The 9052-nt window shown below is 40.5% G+C and overlaps 1 non-coding gene across 1 annotated transcript; it reads right to left on the reverse strand.

Moving 5' to 3' along the window:
- Window positions 1–2079: 2079 nt before the first annotated feature.
- Window positions 2080–2134, reverse strand: LOC118359393 (U7 small nuclear RNA). Its single transcript, XR_004820648.1, has one exon. It is a non-coding gene; the product is annotated as a U7 small nuclear RNA (small nuclear RNA).
- Window positions 2135–9052: the final 6918 nt, after the last annotated feature.

The raw sequence follows: 9052 nt of genomic DNA on the forward strand, positions 1-9052 counted from the left end.
TGTCCATACACTCTTCAGACTATATATATTTCCAGGACTGTGTTGAGTTATTTTGGAACCACCGACAATGTTTCACATGTGGACTCCTGTTTACAACCTGTTGCTACTGGCTTACGGCTGTCTGCAACGCACTTCGACCTGGAGCTTTTGGGCTGATGATGAAATGGTGAGTAAAAAAATATCTATTCTAGCAAGCTTTGTGATAACTTTGCCAAATATCCATGGGAGCCAATGTCTGGAGTAACCAGCCTGGCCAGGCTAACACAGATCGTGACTTTCGCCGACTTGTCAGGGGCTAGTAGCTTCATCGCTACGTAGGTAAAATTAGCTTGATAACTAGTGAGGTAGCTAATGCCAAAAGTGGATGAAGTGGATAGGTGAAATGTCAACACAGCTGGGACACCTTAGTTTCTGGAGACATGTTATTGACACGGCAGCGCAACAGTAGCAAGCAAAAGAGAGTAGCTAGCTAGCTAGAAGCAGTTGTTTGCTAGCTAACTATACACGTTTGGCTGGCTAACTAGGTAGCTAGCTAAGCATAGCTAACTGTGCAGTGGTGTCATGGCGTTGGAGAAGATGGCTGACGTTTTACGTGCTCCTAACCGAATATGTTGTGTTGTTAATTTTTTTGTGTTGTATGTAACTTTTTTAATGTTTTAAAACTTATTCTGAGCATAATGTTGCTGCTACAGTCTCTTATGAAGGGGTGGCAGGTAGCCTAGCGGTTAGAGTGTTGGACTAGTAACTGAAAGGTTGCAAGATCGAATCCCTGAGCTGACAAGGTAAACATCTGCCGTTCTGCCCCTGAACAAGGCAGTTAGCCCACTGTTCCTAAGTGTCATAGTTAAATAAAGGTAAAATAAAAAAGCTATACAAATTACCGAAAATAAACTTCTGGACATCAGAACAGTGATTACTCACCACGAACAGGCAGAAGCTTTTTTTTCCATTAACGAGTCCAACGAGCCCGACGTGAAGGACATACTACGTGAAGAAAAGACGGAGGTCGGGCTGCCTTCTGAGAATTTGTGGGCGATTGTAGGCAATCAGTGGAAAATAGAATTGACGACCTACGAGGAAGGTTAAACTACCAACGGGACATTAAAAACTGTAATATCTTATGCTGCACGTAGTCGTGGCTGAACCATGGATTACAGGCAACTTCCGCATTGAACTAAAATCTAGAGCTGACGCGTTCAAGGAACGGGACTCTAACCCAGAAGCTTATAAGATATCCCACTATGCCTTCTGACGAACCATCAAACAGGCAAAGCATCAATACAGGACTAAGATCGATTCATACTACACCGGCTCCGACACTCGTCGGATGTGTCAGAGATTGCAAACTATTACAGACTACAAAGGGAAGCACAGCCGAGAGCAGCCCAGTGGCACGAGCCTACCAGACGAGCTAAACTACTTCTATCCTTACTTCGAAGTAAATAACACTGAAACATGCATGAGAGCACCAGCTGTTCCGACTAGTCTCTGAATGTCCTCGTGAGGCCCAGCCAGAGCCCAGACTTGAACCCGATCCAACATCTCTGGAAAGACCTGAAAATAGTTGTGCAGTGACGCTCCCTATCCAACCTGACAGAACTTGAGAGGATCTACAGAGAATAATGGGAGAAACTCCCCAAATACAGGTGTTCCAAGGTTACCATGAAGACGTTACAGCCTCACCATGAAGACGTGAGGCTGTAATTTCTAAAACCTGTTTTTGCTTTGTCATTATGGGTTATTGTGTGTAGATTGCTGAGGGAAAAAAATGTGGAAAAAGTCAAGGGGTCTGAATACTTTCTGGATAATACCGATAATACAATACTATTCAATGTAGATATTTTGAGGACTTTACTGTGGTACTAACTGTAGTATGCTGTAGTATTTACAGTTAACTTTCGTATAAAACTGTAGTAAAAGAAAACTGTAGTATTTTCTATAGTAATTAATGTAGTGTTTTTGCGGATTGTGGTATACTGTAGTATTTACTGTAGTGTTATTGCGGACTGTAGTATTTTCATGGCCATTACAGTAGTGTTTAGTATAGTGTTTTTATTTGATTGTGTTTGACATAGAAGTGCAGGCTTTCTCCTTGAGGAAGCCTACTAGAGAAATACTAAAAGAGCAAATTGTCCATAAACTGTAGGTAGGTAGGACTGGGGTCTGTCATGAAGTCATTATATGGTCTATAATCGTGAACCATGCAGGTTTCTTACTTACAGGTGGCACAAATTGGGATATGGGGGAGGTAGTATTTACTATAGTTAGTGTTTTGAGGACATTACTGTAGTTTTTAATTCAGTGTTTTTAAAATGCAGTATACACATTCAATTGAGTAAGTTATTGTGAAGGTTTACCTACGTATGTTACTGTAAATACCATAATAACTCATACAAGCCCAGAAAACTGAGAAAGAGAGGATTCTCTCTCTCCCCCCAAAAAATGCAAATTAGGTCACTGATCATTATTGTCCAACCCTGCTAAAAGTAGAGTAGATTAGTGTCAGGACTACAAGAAGGTGGGACAATCATGGGTGGCTTGACCTGTGTGTTGATGTACTATACACAGTGGGTAGGATCCTGACAGCCTAAAGGGAGCAGGCCAGTGACAAGGCAGTCTGGTGAGGACAACAAAGGAGTTAACATGGTCCACACATACCAACGCAGTCGTGAAGAAGGCACGACAATGCCTCTTCTCTCTCAGGAGGCTGAAAAGATTAGGCAAGGACCCTCAGATCCTCAAAAAGTTCAACATCTGCATCATTGAGAGCATCTTGACTGGCTGCATTACTGCTTAATATGGCAACTGCTTGGCATCTGACTGTACCTCTTAATTTTTGTATTTGTATATGTAATTTGTTTCTTTTTTTTCTTTAGAGTGTGTAAATTGTAAATTGAGTGTTGTTGACAATATTTACAAAACAAATAAAAACAACAAACAAAGACTTTCTGTAAGGCAATAAAGGCAGATTGAAGCTCCGAACTAGCCTGCTCAGCCATGGGGGCAATAGCATACACAACAATGTCATCTGCATACAGGTGAAAGTACTTAATTTTTTAAAACTTTTTTTTTTACAGATAAACCAGTATTGTTAATGTAAATTGTAAAAAGACCTGGACCAAGAATTGATCCCTGTGGGACACCCTTTGTTATGTCCAGAAAACCTGATTGAACACCATCATTCAATACACACTGCATTCTTTCCGTTAAATAAGGTTGGTTCAGGTTGGTTCACAGGTTGGTTCAGGCCTATTGTAGAAAATCTCAGAATATGTAATGAGTGATCCAAGGTGTCAAAAGCCTTAGACAGGTCAATAAAAAGTCTGCACAGTGTTTGCTCCTTTCCATACAATGAATAACATAATTTAAAACCATAGAAGCACAGAGATGGTGCTATGACCAGGTCTGAAATCCATCTGATGATAATTTAGAATATATTTAATAGTTAAAAAGGATAAGTTGAGTACTTACCAAGGATTCTAAGATTTTAGCAAGGCAGGAGCGTTTGAAAATGGGTGATATTATTAAAGTCACACGGGTCAACACCTTAATGAAGGGGGAGTACATGGGCTGCTTTCTATAATAATAATAATTATTATAATATCAATAATAATGTATGAATGCATAAAAAGTAATAATACATTAATGCGTTCTAAATAATCAATATTAGTTCATAAAACATGTATTTTTTGTGTACAGTTGCATTATAGATTGCAGTTCTGTTAAGTGAAAACAAAAACTGTAGTTAACTGGATCGAGTCCTAAGGAAACCCTTGGTCTGCAAAGACGTGCCAGTGTAAGCAAGCCTCCGATGGGAAGTCAAATCAATGAGATGGTCTAGGCTCATAATTACTGCTCCTAAGGCAAGAGTAAGGAGAAATCAATGAAGTTAAGTATACAAAGCAAGAGGAGATGCCGCAGCGTTCGACACAAAGCAGACACACTTCATAAACCCCATTCACTCACTCAGCAGTCACAGCACCCTTCTCCCACTTTACACACACACACACACACACACACACACACACACACACACACACACACACACACACACACACACACACACACACACACACACACACACACACACACACACACACACACACACACACACACACACACACACACACACACACACACACACACACACACACACACACACCAAGGTATTGTTATAATTAACTCTAATAATGTGATTTAAAAGGGACAACAAAATAAAAAATGATTCAGTAATGATAATAAAGAAAAAAAAGATAAGCTTGGTTTGGAAATCGCCACGTTTCTCATTCATGAGTTATTGATTTAGCAATGAATCTATAAAAGAGCTGGGTTCTTTCCTTCCTCATTGTACTTCTCTTTGCATTTTTTCATTCACTCCAGTGTAGAAATGTAAATGCTCTTCACGCTCATCCTACTACATCCCATTCTAAAGCGGTTTTAAAGCCACTTTAAAGTTATTCTAATAGTATTTCCATCCTTCCCAAGTAAAAAAGCCAAATTACACTTTAATGACAAACGCCCCACTTTCCTCTTCTCTCTTCTCTTCCTCTCCTATATTAAAAGTGACTTTCTCATAGCTACTTTGCACGATGGCCGAGGCTGATCCCTGGCAGATCTGGTTCTGAAATAATCATGAACAGCTTTGTGCACTGTTGGGGGCTCTGATTAAAAGTAGTGCGCTATGTAAGGAATAGGGTGCCCTTTGGGATGCAGATGAATCTTCCATCAACAGAACCTCACTAAGCAGAAGCTAGAAGCTGATACTGCTGTATATCTTCCATCCACTCTCATTAATGAATGCATATGTCAATCTTATATCCGCACAAGTAGAGTGCTCTTTCAAACTACAACACAACTGCTCTCCTCTTCTCTTTTCTTCCATGTGCACAGATAGAGGATAGAGCCTCTGTGTGGCTGAAAGCAAGTTGCCTAAAAACTCTATTTCGCCATCAGTTGGTGGTGGTACTCAATCCATAGCTGGTTAAAATTCAGTAGTGCTGGTACTAGAACACATCCTTGTGGACAGCTTTTTCATTTGTCATACCCTGTGCACAGGCAGACAGTGTATCACTGATAGAAGTGTATTTCCATCTCCACAATGTGTTCTATCTGCTGCTTCAGAACCAGGGTTCAGGATAGACACTAATTTACCTTGATATATGCACATTGTTAATTGATACTTAAGCAATAAGGCCAGGGGGGGTGTGGTATATGGCCAATGTACTTGTGTATATGGCCAACATACTACGGCTAAGGGCTGTTCTTATGCACAATGCAACACTGAGTGCGTGGATACAGCCTTTAGCCGTGGTATATTCGCCACATACCACAAACCCCTGAGGTGTCTTATCGCGATTATAATCTGGTTACCAACATAATTAGAGCAGTACAAATCCATGTTTTGTCATACCCATGGTATGTGGTCTGATATACCACGGCTACCAGCCAATCAGCATTCAGGGATCAAACCACCCAATGTATAGTACATAATATAAACATAATAAACAATTTAAGTTGATTTCCAAAATACTATATCCAACAACTTTTTACATTTGTTTTTTTTTGGCAACACTTTGCCCCTATAACTATGTCACTAGCACAGTTACAACTGTGTTAACAACATAGTAGCATACGTTTTACCATGTAATTACATGGTAATATGGCTGTAGAGGAATCAGTTATTGCACAATTGGAACAAGGAATGTGTAATTACACATTCACTTGCTGCAGGTTATTCCACATGTGTGTAACGACTTATTACACTGTTTCTTGTTCCACTATATAACTCACGTTTTGTGATTGCATGTTTGAAAGACACCTGTGAATTACCATGTTAATGACAGGGTGTGACTGGTATTACATGTGTATTCATGGTCTGATTTTGGTTTGAGTTATTAACACATTTAGTGGTAGTTACATAGTAATAGGGGCAACTATGTTACTGTGTTTTTAATCATACATAATTGCTTATGGGTAACTTCATGAGTGTGTAAAATACTACTGTTCTCAGATTTTCTTATTAATAGATGTTAGATGTGTGTGAAAATGTTGTTTTTGCCAAACGCTATACATCCATTGTTTAGCTGGAATGGAGTGTTCGTATCCTATATATTTGACTGTGACATTTGGTTGTCTCACCTAGCTATCTTAACAAGATGAGTGCACTTACTGTAAGTCACTCTGGATAAGAGCATATGCTAAATGACTAAATGTAAAATGTAAATGTTTTACAAACAGATCTCATATTATAGTATTGCATTTTCTTAAACATTGATGTCATATATATTTCAATATCAAACATTTTGTTATGTTCCTTGACTGTGTAAAACCTAGCAGTACTACTTATTTCCCTGAAAGTGGGGCAGATATGTAGCATAAAAAATATTATTTGTCTCTCTGAAATTAAACCATCAAGGTATAGCGTTTTGGAATGAAAAGTCCAACATAAATGTTTTGCCTTTCAGTCTTTAGACCCGGGATTCAATTAAAGGCACATTATCGACAAGTACACTGCTCTGTCGACAATGTGCCTTTTACAGACGATTTCCTTTGCATTCGTGGAGATTGAATCCCCAGCAAATGCTACGGATGTCGACTCAAGCGTAAATTGCCTTTCAAAAGACATGTGGAGTGTGCTTGTCAACAATAAGCCTTGTAATGATGACTAAACCTACAGTAAAGGGAAAGGGGGACACCTAGTCAGTTGTACAACTGAATGCATTCAACTGAAATGTGTCTTCCTCATTTAACCCTCTGAATCAAGAGATGTTCGGGGGCTGCCTTAATCGTATGGTAGCAGAAACAGCCACATCCGAGTTCTTGACAACTTGAGCATTAACGCTAATGACAGTTCTTCTGTAGGTGTACATAGTTAATATTTAAAATAATAATTAGCAATGCAAATGTATCATTATCACATTAGAAATAACTGTGTGATGAAGGAAACTGGCCTGTCTCGTTACACTAATGGAATTAGCAGAATATTTGTAATCATGAATAACTAGTGACAATACTCTCAGTATATAAGGCGAGGCGAGACGAGACGAGACAAGGCGAGACCCAGATGCAGACATGGGAGGCAGACTGTTCCAGTCTTGATATTTATTAAACACTCCTGAAGGGGTAGGCAAGAGAATGGTCGTGGACAGGCAAAAGGTCAAAACCAGTTCAGAGTCCAGGAGGTACAGAGTGGCAGGCAGGCTTGAGGTCAGGGCAGGCAGAATGGTCATGCAGGCGGGTGCGGAGTCCAGAAAAAGGGTGAGGGTCAAAAACCGGGAGGACTAGCAAAAGAGAATACAAGCAGGAGTACGGGAAAAACACTGGTTGACTTAAAAGGCATACAAGGCGAACTGGCACAGAGACACAGGAAACACAGGGATATATACACCAGGGAAAAAGCAACACCTGGAGGGGATGGAGACAATCACAAGACAGGTGTAACCGATCAGGGTGTGGAACAGAATAACAATTAGTACCAAGGTAAGGGTTCTGCTGTCACTGTCTTTTAGTACTGTGCTGTGCTGTGCTTAATCAATATGGGTCAGCTTAATAATACCTACAGTAGTCTACACACCCATGCTGGAGTTTTGAGCCAAAATAAAAGTTTTAGCTTCACTGTCCAAATAAATACATAGGAGAGTTTATATGTCGTTTTGGCTAGTAGGGTAACACTAAGCCAACAGGTATAATGCTTTATCATTTATTATAAGCATGTATGAACTTTCATAATGTCTCATTATAATTAAGCAATAAGGCCTGAGGTGTGGTATATGGCCAATATACTGTACCACTCCTAAGGACTGTTCATAAGCACAACACGAGGCGGCGTGCCTGGACACAGTCCTTAGCCTGTAACGGTTTTCTAATGGTGAAGGAGAGTCGGATCAAACTGCAGCGTGTAGATTTCGATCCATGTTTAATAAAACAAACGTATCAAACGAATCAAAACACAAACTCAACAAAACAATAAACGTGATGAAAACCAAAACAGCCTATACTTTGTGTAAACTAACACAGAACAAGGACATCAGGACACTAAGGACAATCACCCACAACACAACCAAAGAATATGGCTGCCTAAATATGGTTCCCAATCAGAGACAACGATAAACACCTGCCTCTGATTGAGAACCACTTCAGACAGCCATAGACTTACCTAGAACACCCCACTAAACTACAATCCCACTAAATACACATCACATACAAAAACCCATGTCACACCCTGGCCTGACGAAATAAATGAAGATAAACACAAAATACTTCGACCAGGGCGTGACATAGCCGTGGTATATTGGCAATATGCCACAAATCCCGAGGTGCCTTATTTCTATTATAAACTGGTTTCCAATGTAATTAGAACAGGAAAAATACATACTTTGTCATACGTTATTCCACGTTCTCATATATTTTTTTAAATTTATTTTTATTTCACCTTTATTTAACCAGGTAGGCTAGTTGAGTCAACAACTACAGACCAGTATCCCTTCTTTCTTTTCTCTCCAAAACTCTTGAACGTGCCGTCCTTGGCCAGCTCTCCCGCTATCTCTCTCAGAATGACCTTCTTGATCCAAATCAGTCAGGTTTCAAGACTAGTCATTCAACTGAGACTGCTCTTCTCTGTATCACGGAGGCGCTCCGCACCGCTAAAGCTAACTCTCTCTCCTCTGCTCTGCTCTCATCCTTCTAGACCTATCGGCTGCCTTCGATACTGTGAACCATCAGATCCTCCTCTCCACCCTCTCCGAGTTGGGCATCTCCGGCGCGGCCCACGCTTGGATTGCGTCCTACCTGACAGGTCGCTCCTACCAGGTGGCGTGGCGAGAATCTGTCTCCTCACCACGCGCTCTCACCACTGGTGTCCCCCAGGGCTCTGTTCTAGGCCCTCTCCTATTCTCGCTATACACCAAGTCACTTGGCTCTGTCATAACCTCACATGGTCTCTCCTATCATTGCTATGCAGACGACACACAATTAATCTTCTCCTTTCCTCCTTCTGATGACCAGGTGGTGAATCGCATCTCTGCATGTCTGGCAGACATATCAGTGTGGATGA

The sequence above is a fragment of the Oncorhynchus keta genome, chromosome 26 (assembly GCF_023373465.1).
Source record: "Oncorhynchus keta strain PuntledgeMale-10-30-2019 chromosome 26, Oket_V2, whole genome shotgun sequence".
NCBI classification, from domain to species: Eukaryota; Metazoa; Chordata; class Actinopteri; order Salmoniformes; family Salmonidae; genus Oncorhynchus; species Oncorhynchus keta.